The sequence below is a fragment of the Eubalaena glacialis genome, chromosome 4 (assembly GCF_028564815.1).
Source record: "Eubalaena glacialis isolate mEubGla1 chromosome 4, mEubGla1.1.hap2.+ XY, whole genome shotgun sequence".
NCBI classification, from domain to species: Eukaryota; Metazoa; Chordata; class Mammalia; order Artiodactyla; family Balaenidae; genus Eubalaena; species Eubalaena glacialis.
This window is the reverse complement of record NC_083719.1, coordinates 69,992,389-70,010,002: the sequence shown is the minus strand read 5'-3', so window position 1 is coordinate 70,010,002 and position 17,614 is coordinate 69,992,389. Positions and strand designations below refer to the sequence as shown.

The 17,614-nt window shown below is 36.6% G+C and overlaps 1 pseudogene; it reads right to left on the bottom strand.

Annotated features, from left to right (window-relative positions):
• Nucleotides 1-11,693: 11,693 nt before the first annotated feature.
• Nucleotides 11,694-12,833, bottom strand: LOC133090535 (large ribosomal subunit protein uL30-like; annotated as a pseudogene).
• Between the last annotated feature and the right edge of the window lie 4,781 nt (nucleotides 12,834-17,614).

Genomic DNA, 17,614 nt, shown 5'->3' with positions numbered 1-17,614 from the left:
TGTTAAACCCATAGCAGTTTCACTGTTTTGCTTACAGTAGATTCAGAAGCCACTCATTTGTCACCATTCACCTAGCACAGTTTTTCACCAGCTAAAGATAGATGAGTAAGTAGCAATTTAGGAAGTTGCTACAGATAGTAGTACATGATTTCTCTGTGCTTTGTTGATCTGTCTTAGAGTTTTTAAATACCTGTTTTTATTTTCTTAGGATGTTCACCTTTTGACAAAGAAGAGAACTAAAACTATTCTGTAATTACACTAGGAACCCATGACAAGAAATAAGTAGGAAATTTTGCTTACATAGTTATATGATGCTCAAATTATCTGATTTTAAATTTTAAAATGAAAATACACTATCAGTTATAACCAACTCTGTCTGTCATCACCTACGTATATACTTAATAGTTTTAAAAAATACTGTTTTTTAAAAAAAAAAATACTGGTTTTAAGTCCTATTGAATTCCTTGCTGATACTTATATTCTTAATATTTCTGTATACATCTTTTGCTGTTATTCTTTGTTTATGACACTATGAAATAATATATTATGATTTGGAAGTACAACTATGGCTGAAAATTCCCATGTACTGCTAGTGCCACATTTCATAATGAACATAGGATAGCCTAGTGCACAGAGTTCAGACTCCACCCACAATTTCCCTGAATCATTTATCAGCTAATCAACCCACATGTACTCATAATACCTGAACAATTTTATCTTTAATGACTTTTAACATAATAATTGTTTATTGTAGAAATTTTGGAAAACAAAGGATAAAGAATTTATAATGTTCATCTGTAAGCCTACCACAAACTTTACATTTCAATGTATATCTCTTCATAAATATATACATACAGCCCACCAAAATCGAGATCATATTATACATCTGATTTTTTGTAGACTACTTTCCATACTACATATATCTTACAAAATTTTTAAATGTACTGGTGCTTTGCATATCTTTAAATTGGATTTCTACATAGGTATAATAGTAACTGTAATATGTTAGCATCCCATGCCTAGAATAATGACTGTGTTTCTTACAGATATTGAAATTGCTCCTTGAATTTTGCTTAGTTATTTTTAATGATCTATTTCTTCTTTTAAGTAATTGATAAGAATTTGTACACTAGTGGATTAAACTCATAATAAATGTGACCTTTTAAAAGGTGAAAGGACTCTTAGTTGTTTTTTAATTATTAGACTCTAATATTAAGAAAGTTAAGAGTCCATGAAGAAGCTGGGTTGAGCTAATGTATACAGAAGCTTGTTTTCTTTTATTTTTCAAAGGCATACTTAGGAATGTAATCCTAAATGCTGATGCTAAAAATTATTTAAGACTATGGTATATGTAAAAGTTTTAAAAGTACCATTCATAAGTAGATAGTAATTTTTTTTGTTTTGCATCTAATTTACTCAAATACTTCCTTTTACAAAGGATATTTAGAAATTAACCCATTAAGGGGCTAAAGTATATGCTTCTCTTCATCCTCAGTGCCAAATACACAAAAAAGTTTGTTTGTTGCTGCCACTGCTGCTTCTACTCTTGTCGATAAAATTGATAAGAAAATTATCTTGATTTCTGCTTCACTGTATTGCTCCTCAGTAACTTGGGAAAGTTAATATATATTTGAGTTAACTCCAAAATAGAGTTCAACAAATATTGAGTAGTAAAACAAAACATCTAAGCCTTAGCCCTTGGTAGGATTTTTGAAAAGACTTTAAAAATTGGTCTATACAAATTGAATTGAGGTAAGCAATCTTGTGTGCCCAGGCCACGGACAAAGATCTTACAATGGGTAACTCACATCCCCTTATTACTCTGGCCTAAATTTCTCTCCATTCTTATACTCTAAATAATGCCCTCAGTCCTTTGCCCTTTACAGATAATGTCAATTACTGCTGGCATTTAAACATGCTGCATTTTCATTAACAACCTATATTCTTTATGATTTAACATATCTGCTATAGAGTACCAATATATTCTTGGTCTTCACCTTATTTATTTGTGTTGGATAATAGGCAAAACACATATGACCTGAATGGTATCACTGGACCCCAGTTACTGGAGTCCTTTAGCCTTTAAGTGTGGATTGGCTGGAATTATCAGAGGTCACCATCTGCAAGTCTTCAGCAAATGGGGCTACTAAAGACAATCACCTCCCAATTGCAAGTGAAGTTCTTACTTGCAAGCTTCTTCCTCCATTCTTGATAATGTTGAGAAGAAGGCTAAACAGTGCGGCAAAGTGAAAACTGTTTCAATGGGGAAAGAGAATATATAAAGTTTTGTGAAATTTCTGAGAGCTCAGCGTGATGTGTTACATCATATTTACCATGATTCCATTGTACACCATGAGATCAGTAGGTTTCCTTGGATTCTGTAAATCAGACTAGTTAGTCTTTACTGGATTGTCCCTGTGACTTCATAAAGGCCAAGGTTACATGAGCAGAGGGCCCCAACACTAATAACATGGTATTTCTTCTTCTCTTATCTTAAATTTCTGCATTTTTGTATTAAGAATAAATGAGCTTATAACATTTCCTGCAGGCTAGTATGTGGTCCATCACAGCAGATTCAGGCTGTGGGGTCTGGAGGAAAGTGGAGGTGATGACAGTAGGAAAATATCATAGAGGGAGAAAAAGGGGAACTAAAAGAATGATCAGAACTCCATAAATATAAAATATCTCTGTATGTTCACTTCCTTGGACAATTTAGGTTCCAAATCAATGATTTACTGTAAAATGTTTTCATTGGCTAGTTGAAATTCAGTTATTTGAGGTTTTGGCAGTGAATTTGTAAGACCTGAAAATAGTTTGTCTCAATTTTCCTCATTCTTAGAAACTCTCTCAATATAACCATTTTGCTCTCTTATCCCACTCCAGCCTCCATCAGCATCTCCTTTTATATGAAGCATCTATAATATTCTATATATGCATATAATCACATACTGTTATCTTTGCCATCTCTTTTCTCTTTGCATGAATCCAGTTTAAGCTCTTTAAAGATCTCAGATATGTGCTAATTAGAGTGGCCACCCTAAAGGTATCAGTAAATCAGGCTGCTGCTAATTCAGCCCTCTCAGTATATTTGAAATGCCCTAGGATGCACAAGGGTAATGAAAAATATCAACCCTAGAGAACAGGATTTATCACCCCTGTCAAATAACACTCACACTGATGAATTCTGACATTCACCTCAATATAAGTCAGAATCCACTTATTATTTAATTAGCCAAATCTATGTAACTTTTGCCATTAAGTTTGACAACATACGCAGCCTCTCTTTTCTTGTATTATGGTGTAATCTAACATGAATTGAAGAGGAATTTTAAATTAAGAGTTCAGTCTTCAAAGTCATATATTCTTTGACCTGGAGCTTGGCATCCTTTGGGTGATATGAGCTTCTCTGAAGAACTAAACCCTGTGGTAGCAATTATAAGGTCTTGTGGCATTTTTAAAACGCAAATTCAAATTGAGAATCATTTCTAGAAATGGATAGCTTATGAGTACATAACAGTTCATGTGGTGTATCTGAAATATGATTGTTGTTATTTAAATAATCTTTGGCTTGAGTATTTGTTCATTGAGAACTGAACCAGATCTTCTACCTCTATGGGAATGAGTTTGGCTGTAGAATTGAAAGTGCTTCTAATTCTGTATCTTGCATAGTTGAGGAAGTCAGATCTCTTAAGTCTAAAGGGAAAGTGGATAACCCTTCAAATCAACACCACTTTGCCCCTAAAGCTTCCTTTTTAAAAAAAGAGGAACCCCAAAAATCGCAGTTTCTAGAAATGCTTGCATGACATAATGTACAGCAGCTGTTTTGTTAAACTAATACCCTGCCCTGTATTACATTATCCTAATAGAAATATCCCCTTCTTTTGTGGAATTTCTCCTTCCCTAATCCATCCATATGTTTCTAGTGGGAACTGCCATTAGTATACCACTTCCCTAGCCAAAAGGTGGGTGGGTCCCTGACTCATACTGAGCCCAACATACTGCCCCATCCCTGGGGCTACAGTGATTGTCCCAACACAAATTGGTGACTTAAGCTGGACCAGAGGACTTCTTAGTAGGGTCTAATTGTAAATTGTCAGGATCTCCTTTTGTTTTTTGAGTTATATAGATGAAAGTTTTTTGGTCTGGAGTTGTCTAGAGCCATGTTACCAGTCAGGTGTTTTTTTTTTTACTTTTTTGGTGTTGCTACCAGAAAAATTTAACTTATGTATGTGCCTCATATTTTGTCTTGGATGGTACTATGATCTGAATGTTTGTGTTTCCCCCCAATTCATAGGTTGAAACCTATCCCCTAATGTGATGGTATTAAGACGTGGGGCCTTTCAAGGTGATTAGGTCATGAGGGCTCTGCCCTTATGAATGAGATTAGTGCCCTTATAAAAGTAGCCTGAGAAAGCTTCCTTGCCTGTTCTGACATGTGAAGTTACAGCTAGAATACTACTTTTTTAAACCAGATGCAGACCCTCACCAAACACAGAACCTAAATATGCAGGCACCTTGATCTCAAACTTCCAACCTCCAGAACAGTGAAAAACAGATTTTTGCTGTTTATAAGACACCCAGTTTGTGCTATTTTTTTTTATAGTAGCCTGAATGGACTAAGAAACATTGTATCCCATTGGTCAGCATTGATCAATAGATTTAATGCAGTTCCAATCAGAACCCCCCAGGCTTTTGTTGACAATTGACAGACTCATATAAAATTCATATTGAAATGCAAAGAACTAAAAATAACCAAAAGAATTTTTTAAAAAGAACGATGTTGAAGAACTTATACTATCTGGTTTCAAGACTTATTATAAAGCTACAGTAATCAAGACAATGTGATATTTGGCATAAGGATAGAGAAATAAATCAATGGAACAAAATGGAGTACAATAATTGACTCACATAATATAACCTCAATTAATTTTCTACACGGCATGAAGGTAATTCAATGAGGAAAGGATAGTCTTTTCAACAAATAGTATTGAAACAACTAGACAGCTGTATAGAGAAAAACTGAGTCTTGTTCCTCATCTCATGTGATACATAACAATAGTTTGAAATGAACCATAGTACTAAATATGAACTCTAAATGATGAAACTTCTGGAAGAAAATGTAGGAAAAAACTTTGCAACCTTAAGGTTGTTGAAAATTTCTTAGGACAAAAAAGTACAAACCATAAAAGACCCAAAAAAAAAGGTATATTGGACATTATCAACATTTAAACTTCTGCTCAATGACAGACACCAATAAAAAAATAAAATACCACAAACAGAGAGAAAATATTTGTAATAAGTATCTCCAACTAAGGACTACATCCAGAATATAAAGAACTCTCAAAACTGAATAATAAGAACATATGCAATCTAGTTAAAATTAGGCAAATATTTTAACAGAAATTTCATAAAAGAAAATAGCAAATAAGGAAATAAAAAATGCTCTTAATTATTAGTGAAATGCAAATTAAAACCACAATGAGACATAGGACAAGCCCATCGGAATAGGTAAAATAATTTTAAACTAATAATACTAAGTATAAGCAAATATATGGAATAGGAATTCTCATACATTGTTGGTGGGGATGTACAGTGGTACAATCACTGTAGGAAACACTTGGGCAGTTTCTTATAAAGTTAAACATCCATTTACCATATGACCCAGCAATTCCATCCTTAGGTATTCACCCAACAGCAATAAAAACAGGTCCACACAAAGATTTGTTTATGAAGTTTCATAGATTTATTCATAATAGTGTTGCCAAACCCGGCCTCTGTACACCGGCACCAAATTGAATCTTGGAGACAGAGTTTTGGGTGAAGCAGAAAAGGATAGCTTTTATTGCTTTGCCAGGCAAAGGGGGCCACAGCAGGCTAATGTCCTCAAGACTGTGTGTCCCCATCCTGAAGCAGGTAGTGAGGGGAGTGTGATAGTAGTGGTTCAAGGAGCTGGGCATGATCAGCTTGAAGACATTCTTCTGATTAGTTGGTGGTGAGGTAATTGGGAATCAGCATCATCAACCTTCTGCTTCCAACCAGTCTAGGGTCTGTGTTCTTGCAGTCAGCAGTTTTCATCTGGTGGGGGGTCTGCTTTCTGTTAAAACAATTTAGGAATGTGTGTCAGGCCTTTATATCTCTCAGGGAAGTGTGGGTTCGGTGATTCTGCTCTGTGGCATATTTATGGTCTAAATTGTGACCAGTTCCCCAGCCCAACAGCTATTCTTTGCTTCTACATCTTCACATTTCCCAATCATTAATTCTTGAGTCAGCTTTTTACTTTAAAAGGCAAGGACACAGTGGCTTGTACACAGTTTTAATAGCTCCAAATCAGAACAACCCACTGTCCATCCCCAGGTAAATGGATAAATAAATTATGATATCCATACAATGGGATACGCCTTACCAATAACAAGGACTGAACGTCTGCTACATTCAACAACTGAATAAATATCAAAAACATTACGCTGAGTGAAAGACTTTAGATACAAAAGAGTATAAACCTTTTGATTCATATATATGAAACACTAAAAGAGACAAATTTAATCTATAGTGATAGAAAGATCACTGGTTGTCTGGGGCTAGTGAGGAGGGGAGGGACAAACTAAGGAAAAACACAAGGGAATCTTTTGGGGATGTTGGAAATGTTCTGTATCTTGATTGTGGTGGTTACATGGTTGTACTTATTTGTCAAAACTCACCAAACTGTTCACTTAAAATGAATGCATTTATTGTATGTAAATTACACTTCAATGAAGTTTAGGACTTTTTTTTTAATTTAGTGAGAACAAAAAAATTTTAAGTAGGATTACAAGACTTCTTTTTTTGCATTTTATTTTAGTTTTTATTGAATTATAGTTGATTTACAGTATTATAATAGTTTTAGGTGTGCAACATAGTGATTCAAAATTTTTATAAGTTATGCTTCATTTAAAGTTATTATAAAACATTGGCTATATTCCCTGTGTGGTACAATATATCCTTGTAGCTTATTTATTTTACACATAGTAGTTTGTACCTCTTAATCCCTATCTTGCCCCTCCCCCTTCCCTTTCCCCACTGTAATCACTAATTTATATCTGTGAGTCTGTTTCTGTTTCATTATATTCGTTTTATTTTTTATATTCCACATATAAGTGATAACATATAGTATTTGTCTTTCTCTGACTTATTTCATTTAGCATAATGCACTCCAAATTCATCCATATTGTTAAAAATGGCAAAATTTTCATTCTTTTTTATGGCTAAGTAATATTCCATTGTATATGTATCACATCTTCTTTATCCATTCATCTGTTGATGGACAATCAGCTTGCTTCCATATCTTGGCAATTGTAAATAATACTGCTATGAACATTGGAGTGCATGCATCTTTTCAAATCAGTGTTTTCTTTTTTTTTTTTGGATATATATCTAGGAGTGGAATTGCTGGGTTATATGGTAGTTCTATTTTTAGTTTTTTGAGAAACTTCCATAAAGTTTTCCATAGCAGAAGCACCAATTTACATTCCCATCAACAGTGTACAAGAGTTCCCTTTTCTTCACATCCTTGCCAACATTTGTTATTTGTGGTCTGTTTGGTGACGGCCATTCTGACAGATGTGACACAGTATCTCATTGTGGTTTTGATTTACATTTTTCTAATAATTAGCAATGTTGCACATCTTTTCATGTGCCAGTTGGCCATATGTATGTCTTCTTTGGAAAAATGTCTATTCAGTTCTTCTACCCATTTTCTTAATCAAGTTGTTTGTTTTTATGATGTTGAGTTGTATGGGCTGTTTATATATTTTGGCTATTAACTGCTTGTTGGTCATATCATTTGCAAATATTTTCTCCCATTCAGTAGGTTGTATTTTCATTTTGTGGATAGTTTCCTATGCCGTGCAAAAGCTTTTAAGTTTCATTAGGTCCCATTTGTGTATTTTTGCTTTTATATATTTTGCCTTAGGAGGCAGATCCAAAAAAAATATTGCTACAATTCATGTCAAAGACTGTTCTGCCTATGTTGAATTCTAGGAGTTTTAAAGTTTCTGGTATTATATTTAGGTCTTTAATCCATTTTGAGTTTATTTTTGTATATGTGTAAGAAAATGTTCCAATTTCATTCTTTTACATGTAGCTGTCCAGTTTTCCCAGCACCATTTATTGAAGAGACTGTCATTTCCTTACTGTATATTCATGCCTCCTTTGTCATAGATTAATTGACCATAAGTGTATGAGTTTATTTACAGGCTCTCAATTCTGTTCCATTGAGCTATATGTCTGCTTTTGTGCCAATACCATACTGTTTTGATTACTGTAGCTTTGTGGTATAGTCTGAAGTCAGGGACAGGATTCCTCCAGCTCTATTCTTTTTTCTCAAGATTGTTGTAGCTATTTGGGCTCTTTTGTGTTTCCATATAAAATTTTAAATTATTTGTTTTAGTTCTGTGAAAAAAGACATTGGTATTTTGATAAGGATTGCATTGAATTTGTAGATCGCCTTGGGTAGTATGGTTATTTTAACAATAGTAATTCTTCTAATCCATGAATACAGTGTAATTTTCCATCTGTTTGTGTCATCTTCAATTTCTTCATCAGTGTCTCATAGTTTTCTGAGTACAGGTTTTTTACTTCCTTAGATTTATTTCTAGGTTCTTTAATTCTTTTTGATGTGATGGTAAACTGGATTATTTTCTTAATTTCTCTTTCTTCTAGTTCATTGTTAGTGTATAGAAATGCAACAGATTTCTGTATATTAATTGTGTATCCTGCAACTACACCAAATTCATTGACAAACTCTCATAGTTTTTTGGTGGCATCTTTAGGATTTTCTATGTATAGTATCATGTCTTTGGCAAACAGTGAGTGTTTTACTTCTTCCCTTCCAATTTGGATTCCTTTTATTTCTTTTTCTTGTCTGATTGCTGTGACTAGGACTTCCTATACTATGTTGAATTACAGTGGTGAGAATGGGCATCCTTGTCTTGCTCCCGATCTTAGAGAAAATGCTTTCAGCTTTTCATCTTGAGTATGATGTTAGCTATGGGCTTATCATAATGGCCTTTATTATGTTGGGTATGTTCCCTCTATACCCACTTTCTGGAGGGTTTTATCATAAATGAATGTTGAATTTTGTCAGATGTTTTTTTCTGCATCTGTTGAGATGATCATACGATTTTTATTCTTCATTTTGTTAATGTGGTGTATCACATTGATTTGTGGATACTGAATCATCCTTGCATCCCTGGGATAAATCCCACTTAATCATGATGTATGATCCTTTTAATATATTGTTGAATTCAGTTTGCTAATATTTTGTTGAGTATTTTTGAGTCTATATTCATCAGTGATATTAGCCTGTCATTTCCTTTTTTGGGATATCTTTGTCTGATTTTGGTATCAGGTGATGCTGGCCTCATAGAATGAGTTAAGAAACATTCCTTCCTCTGCTATTCTTTGAAATAGTTTGAGAAGGATAGGTGTTAACTCTTCTCAAATGTTTGGTATAATTCACCTGTGAAGCTCTTCCTGGATTTATGTTTGTTGGGAGGGTTTTTGTTTGTTTGTTTGTTTTTTTACTGACATTTTCATTACTGATAATTAGTCTGTTTGTATTTTCTATTTCTTCCTGGTTCAGTCTTGAGAGATTATACATTTCTAGGAATTTGTTCATGTCTTCTAGGTTGTACATTTTATTGGCATATAATTGTTCATAGTAATCTCTTATAATCCTTTGTATTTCTTGAGCATCAGTTGTAACTTCTTTTTCATTTCTAATTTTATTGATATGGGCTCTCCTTTTTCTTGATTAGACTGACTGAAGGTTTATAAATTTTGCTTATCTTTTTGAAGAACCAGATCTTAGTTTCATTGATCTTTTCTAATTTTTTTAGTCTCTATTTCATTTATTTCTGCCTTGGTCTTTAATTTTATTGTTGTTGTTGTTCTACTAACTTTGGGTTTTTTGTTTTGTTTTGTTTTTAACATAAGGAAGGTTTAATATTACCATAATGTATAACATTACATTTAGAACAGTTTTTCTTTCAAATGGTGACTAGGTATTTGAAGGATTTGCCAGGGAAATGTTGTGACTCTAACCTCAAAGCTCAGTTTGTGGCCAATGGGGACAGGACATCATTTCAGATCTTTTAATCAAAGTTGTATTGCATTTTATTGGAGCACTGAACCTTCCACAAACAAGGACCCCCTTTTTTAATCCTATTTTTTAATTGAAGTATAGTTAATATACAATATTAGATAAGTTACACGTGAACAATGTAGTGATTCAAAATTTTTAAAGATTTTACTCTATTTGTAGTTATAAAATATTGGCTATATTCTGTGTATTGTACAATATATCCTTGTAGTTTATTTTATACATAATAGTTTGTACCTCTTAATCCCTTACCACTGTATTGCCCCTTCCCTCTTGCCTCTCCCCACTGGTAACCTCTAATTTGATCTCTATATCTGTGAGCCTGTTTCTTTTTTGTTATATTCACTAGTTGGCTGTGTTTTTTAGATTCTACATATAAGTGATATCATACAGTATTTGTCTTTCTCTCTCTGACTTATTTCACTTGGCATAATACCTTTCAAGTCCATCCATGCTGCTGCAAATGACAAAATTTCATTCTTTTTAATGGCTGAGTAGTATTCCATTCCATATTCCACATCTTCTTTATCCATTCATCTGTTAATGGGCACTTAGATTTCTTCTATATCTCCTAACTTTGGGTTTTGTTTGTTTTCTTTTTTCTAATTCCTTAGTTGTGAGGTTAAGTTGTTTACTTGAGATTTCTTAGGCTTATATTTCTATACACTTCCCTCTTAGAACTGCTTTTCCTGCTTCCCATGGATTTGGATCTTTGTGCTTCCATTTTCATTTGTCTCCAGGTATTTTTAAATTTCTTTTTTAATTTCTTCAGTAATCCATTGGTTGTTTAGTAGCATATTGTTTAGCTCCACGTGTTTGTGTTTTTTGCAGTTTTTTCATTGTAGTTGATTTCTAGTCTCATAGACTTGTGGTCAGAAAAGATACTTGATATAATTTCAGTTTTCTTAAATTTAGTGAGAGTTTGTTTTGTTGCCTAACATGTAATCTATCCTGGAGAATGTTCCATGTGCACTTGAAATGAATGTGTACTCTACTGCTTTTTGATAGAATGGTCTATATATGTGTATAAAATCCATTTGGTCTAATGTGTTATTTGAGGCCAGTGTTTCCTTATTAATTTTCTATCTGGATGATTTGTCCATTGATTTAAGTGGGGCTGTTAAAGGCCCTTACTATTATTGTGTTGCTGTCAATTTCTCCCTTTGTGTCTGTTAATATATGCTTTATGTATTTAGGTGCTCTTATGTTGCGTGCATATATATTTTAAATTGTTATGTTTTCTTCTTGGATTGATCACTTGATCATTAGGTAATATCCTTCATTATCTCTTGTTACAGTCTTTGTTTTAAAGTCATTTTGTCTAATATAAATATTGCTACCCTGGCTTTCTTTTCATTTTCATTTGCATGGAATACCTTTTCCATCCACTACTTTCAGCCTGTGTGTATTTTTAGATGTGAAGTGAGTCTCTTGTAGGCAGCATATATATGGATCATGTTTTTGTATCCATTCAGCCACTCTTGTGAAATTTTTTTTCAATTTGAAAACAGTCACTGTTTATTAACTGACTAGATTACAAAAATAATCATGGTAGATACCTTAGTTCATCCTTCTAATAAGCCTGTTGATCTGGTCTTTCCTGTTGCCAGCATCTCCGCCTTCTACAAAATGGGTGGTCTTTTTTTTCATTCTGCCTCATGGAGAAGACAATTTGAAGGGCCACAGAAGTTGTTTACTTCTTTGAAATGTTTTCCAACAGCATAGATCTCATGAATCAGATCCTCCATGCAGATGATGCCATGTTTGCCAAGAGATCAAGCAATCAACACATTATCCATCAGGGCAATTTGCTTCTTGTTGATTTTACCAAAACCACGCTTGTAGATCAACTCATTTACTGACTTCAGTTTTGAGTACCCCCATGCAATGTATGGTTCCACAATTCTCAGCATGTTAATTGAAGCCTTGTTGAGCTTTACAAAGGTGCCATTGAAGATCTGACAGAGGTGAGGAGCTGCAACACCTTTCAAACCTTTGGGCTCACACCATTGATACCTCTGATACTGATGACAAATGCCAATTTGGGTTCTGTGGGTACCTGGAAGTTGCCAGCTTTTCTTGCCATCCTAGCCGTTCAGATTTCAGTCAGCCTGTATTCCTTGTGATAGTGCTTAGCTTTTTCATAGATAAGCTTCCTCCTTGCCTTTCAAAACATCTTTTGGGCAGATTTCTTTCTTAGGCTCTTGATCTTAAGCTCTGTGAAATTCTTTCACTTTTTCTTTTTTTTTAAAAAAATATTTATTTATTTATTTATTTATTTGGCTGCATCGAGTCTTAGTTGCAGCATGTGGGATCTTCATTGCAGCATGTGGGATCTTTCATTGTGGCACACAGGCTTCTCTCTAGTTGTGGCACATGGGCTCCAGAGTGCCCAGGCTCAGTAGTTGCAGTGCGCAGGCTCTCTAGTTGTGGCATGCGGGCTCCAGAGCACATGGGCTCAGTAGTTGCAACACATGGGCTCTCTAGTTGTGGTGCACAGGCTCTAGAGTGCGCAGGCTTAGTTGCCCTGTGGCATGTAGGATCTTAGTTCCCCAACCAGGGATTGAACCTGTGTCCCCTGCATTGGAAGGCATTCGTAACCACTGGACCACCAGGGAAGTCCCATCTTTCACTTTTTCTTAAGGGTTTCTGGCACAGCAGGAACCTTCTTTTTCTTCTCTTCTGCATCCTCCATGGTTCCAGCCAGGAAAGAGCACCGTATGACTTTTGATTGGAGTGTCTAGTCCATTTACATTTAAAGTAATTATTGATAGGTATGTACTTATTGCCAATTTGTTAATTATTTGGGGGTTGTCTTGTAGTTCTTTTTGTTCCTTTCTTCTTCTTTTGTTCTCTTCCCTTCTGATTTGATGACTATCTTTAGTTTATATTTGGATTATTTTCTCTTTTTTGTGTGTGTATCTTTTATAGATTTTTGGTTTGTAGTTACCATAAGGTTTATATATAGCAATCTCTCTGTGTATATATATATATATATATATATATATATATATATATATATATATATATATATGATTATTTTAAGTTGATTATCTCTTAATTTGAAACTCATTTCAACAAACCTACATTTGTACTCCCCTCACCCATGATTGCTGTTTTTGACATCATATTTTACACATTTGTGTTTTGTGTATCCCTTAACTATTTATTGCAGCTATAGGTGATTTTACTACCTTTGTCTTTTAACCTTCCTACTAACTTTATATGTGGTTGATTTACTACCTTTACTGTACATTTGCCTTTACTGATGAGCTTTTTCCTTTTGTAATTTTCACATTTGTAGTTGTGTCCTTTCCTTTTTCACTTACAAAAGTTCCTGTAACATTTCTTATAAAGCTGGTTTGGTGGTGCTGAACTCTTAGATTTTGCTTGTCTGTAAAACTTTTGATCTCTCCATCAAATCTGAATGAAAGCCTTTCCAGGTAGAGTATTCTTGGTTTCAGATTTTTCCCTTTCATTGCTTTAAATATATTGCACCATCCACTTCTAGCCTGCAGAGTTTCTGCTGAAAAGTCAGATCATAGCCTTATGAGAGTTCCCTTGTATGTAATTTGTTGCTTTTCCTTGCTGTTTTTAATATCCTCTCTTTAACTTTTGCCATTTTAATTACAATGTGTCTTGGTTTGGTCCTCTTTGGGTTGATCCTGTGTGGGACTCTCTGTGCTTCCTGGACCTGGATATCTGTTTTCTTTCGCAGGTTAGGGAAGTTTTCAGCTGTTATGTTCAAATATGTTCTCTGCCCCTTTCTTTCTCTCTTCTTCTGGGATCCCTATAATGTGAATGTTAGTATGCTTGATGTCCCAGAGATTTCTTAAACTGTCCTAATTTCTTTTTGTTGTTTTTTTCTTTTTCTCTGTTCAGCTTCAGTGATTTCTACTACTCTGCCTTCCAGCTTAATGATCCATTCTTATTCCTCTGTATCTTATAATCTATATTGATTCCTTCTAGTGTAGTTTTTCATTTCAATTTTGTATTCTTCAGCTCTTTTTGGTTCTTCTTTATATTTTCTAACTTTTTATTAAACTTCTCACTGTGTTCATTCTTCTCTGAGTCTCTGATAATCTTTATAATCATTACCATCTCCACTTTATGTAGTTCTTCTGGGGGTTTGTCTTATTCCTCCCTTTGAAACATGTTCCTCTGTCATCTCTTTTTACCTAATTTGATGACTTTATTCCTATGTATCTCGTAGGTTGGTTACATTTCCCAACTTGGAGAAGTGGCCTTTTGTAGGAGACATCCTATGCATCTTAGCAGTGCATTCTCCTCTGGTCATCAGAGCTATATTCTCTAGTGGTACTCCCTATTTGGACTGTGTGGGTCCCTCTGTTGTGGCTGGCTGACTACTGTTTGCAGTCTGGTAGGCATGGCTGGCCCCTGGTCCAGTTGGTAGCCAGCCCTGCCTTGTGCAGAGGCTACTGGCCACTGGTTGGCAGGGCTGGGTCATGAGGTAGCTGGCTATGGGACCCTGGGGGAACCCAGGACTAGTGCTGGCCCACTGGTAGGCAGAACCAGGTTCTGGGGTGGGTGGTTGTGAGGCCAGGATTCCCAGATCTAGTGTCGGCCTGCTGGTGCATGGGGTCAATTCCTAATATGACTAGCTACAGGTTCTAGGGTGTCCCAAAGCTGGTACTGGCCCACTGGTAAATAGGGCGGGATCCTAGGCAGCTGGCTGAGGGGTCAAAGGTATCTCGGAGCTAGTGTTGGCCTGCTGTTTGGTGGGGCCAGGACCCATGGCATCCTGGGTCTGGTGCCAGCTTGCTGGTGGGTTGGCTGGGTCCTGACAAGGGAGGGTGAAGGGCTGTGGTTGTCCTGGGGTCACTGTTTACCTGCTGATGGGTGGTGTCAGGGCCCAGGAGATCCTGGGCCTGGTACCTGCCCACCAATGGGTGAAGCCAAGTCCTGGTGTTAGTGCCAGCCCACTGGCAGGCAGAGCTGGATCCTAGGGTCTCTGGCTGCAGGCCCTGGGGGTCCTGGAACTGGTGTTGGCGCTCTTGTGGGTGAGGCCTATTCCTGACATGGCTGGCTGCAGGGTGCAGGGTGTCCCAAAGCTTGTGTCAGCCTGTTAGGGGTTGAGGCTGAATCCTGGGATGGCTGGCTGAGGGGTCCAAGGTATCTCAGAGTTGGTGTTGGCCTGATGGTGAGCAGGACTGGAGCTTGGGTGGTCCCAGGGTTGATGCCACCCTGCTGGTGGATGGGCTGAGTCCTGTCATGACAGGCTGTGGGGTTGCAGTTGTCCTGGGGCTGGTGTCCACCTGCTTGTTGGTGGGGCTGGGGCCCAAGGGGTCCCAGGGCTAATTTCTGTCCACTGGTGGGTGAGGCTGGTCCTGAGGCTAGTGCCAGCTCACTGGTGGATATGACCAGGGAGCAGGGGGTCCTAGGAGTGGTGCCTGCCCACTGGTGGGCAGAGCTGGGTCCTGAGGTCTCTGGCTGCAGGGCCCTGGGGGTCCCAGCTAGTGCTGGTGCACTGGTATGTGCTGCTGGGTCTTGGTCCCTCTAGTGGACAGGACTATGTCCTGGGGCAGCTGTGGGCTCAGGGGGTCTTAAGGCAGAAAGCCTGTTGGTAGATGGTGCTGTGTTTCTAGCTGCTTGGCCTGAGGCATCTGAGTACTGGTGCCAACAGGCTGGTGGGCAGAGTTGGGTCCTAGTATTAATAACCTAGAGGGAGGATTCCAAAATGATGCTTACCAGCAAGAGAGTCCACATGGTAGAACAAGCTCCCAAAAATAGCAGCCACCAGTGTCATGTCCCCAGGGTGAGCTCCAGTTGCCTCTTGCCCGTCTGGGAGGCTCTCCATGATGAAAAGGTAGGTCTGACCCAGAATCCTTTCAAATTACTGCTTCTACCTTGGATCCTGGAGCACGTGAGATTTCTCTATTTCCTACAGCCCTCTGTGTCTCCAAAAGTAAGTCCCTCTGGCCTTCAAAGCCAAACGTTCTGGGGGCTTGTCTTCCTGGCGAAGCACCCCTGGGCTGCAGAGACCCATTGCTCCTTGGGGAGAACATCTGCAGTTTTGATTGTCCTCCTGTTTGTGTATCGCCCACTCGAGGGTATGGGTCTTAACTCCTACCTGTCTCATTGTGTTTCCTTCTTTATATCTTTAGTTGTATAATAGAAGATCTTTTCTGCTAGATTCCAGTATCGTTCATCAACAGTTGCTCTGTAAATAGTTGTAATTTTGGTGTGACTATGAGAGGAGGTGAGCTCAAGGTCTTCCTACTCTGCCATCTTGCCAGGCACCTATAAGACTATTTTAAACTTGTATTTAAAGCTCTTATTGTAATTTTTATTTAAAGATAAATTCTTACCAATAACATTCCCTTTGTTCTACTCTGTATTTCACTTTCCTATAAAATGATCTGGTCTCACTTTGTGGTTTTGGTCCATCTTTTGATATAGCGACAATGTTAAGATAGAGTCAAGTTTTAAGGATGCAAAAACTTAAGAAACAACTTGAACAGTACTTCATAAACCTACGAAGTTGATGACTCACTAGCTATTTGCAGAACAATTTTGTTTTAAAGAAGAAAGGAAGAACCTCCTTCCAGAGTTCCAAGTTCCTGATGCATATCTATAAAGTAAAAGTTGCTTTTGTAGATAGTAGGCTGAGAAATAATTTCCGGGCAGTCAAGTGCTATAACCCACAATGGTACATCTTTGTCAAAGAATGAAAAGTCTATCTATAAGACAAATTATTATAGCTATTGTGTGTTTTGTCCACAAGAGAAAATAAAGCTATAGAACCTCAAGTCATAAATACATGGATCATAGCTTGTGAGCTTTGTAACATTTTATCAACTATAAAAGAAGTCTAGTGAAGCTAAACGTGTGTTTTTTGGTTACTCTTTTATGCTATCCTCAAACTGTTATCTGTCAGTAGCCAAACAAAACTATTCATGCTAACCAGCGGTGAGAATGTTCAACTTGTTTATCAAGAGAGAAATATTTTATTGCTTATGTTTTCCACACTGAAGCCAACTGATAAGCTTTAAAAGATGAAATCCACTCATGCTAAGAATATGATAGAAATTATCTTTAGGCTTAAAGTTCCTTCTTGGTAGAGGCATAAAGAATAAAATTTTCAAAATGTATCTTTTACATTATGCTAGGGTTTACATTTCTATACATTTAGCAAATAAAGAAAAGTCAAAAAAGTTTTCAAACTGTGTTGATGGATAAAAACAAATAATGTGTATCCCTGTCATTTTTATTTGGCTATAGGGCTACTACCCTCACAAGTCTGACCTAAACTATAATCACAGCTTTGCCCCTAACCCACCATGTATCTTTTGGGTAGTCACTTCATATCTCTGTTTCTTCCATGTATATCTGACAAGATGAAGGAATTAAAGTAGACAGTATATAAAGGTCTTCTTAAAAACATGTATACTTTAAAGTTAAGGTCAGATGGTTTCTGATTCCACATTCAGGCTTATGAATATCCTGTACATTATG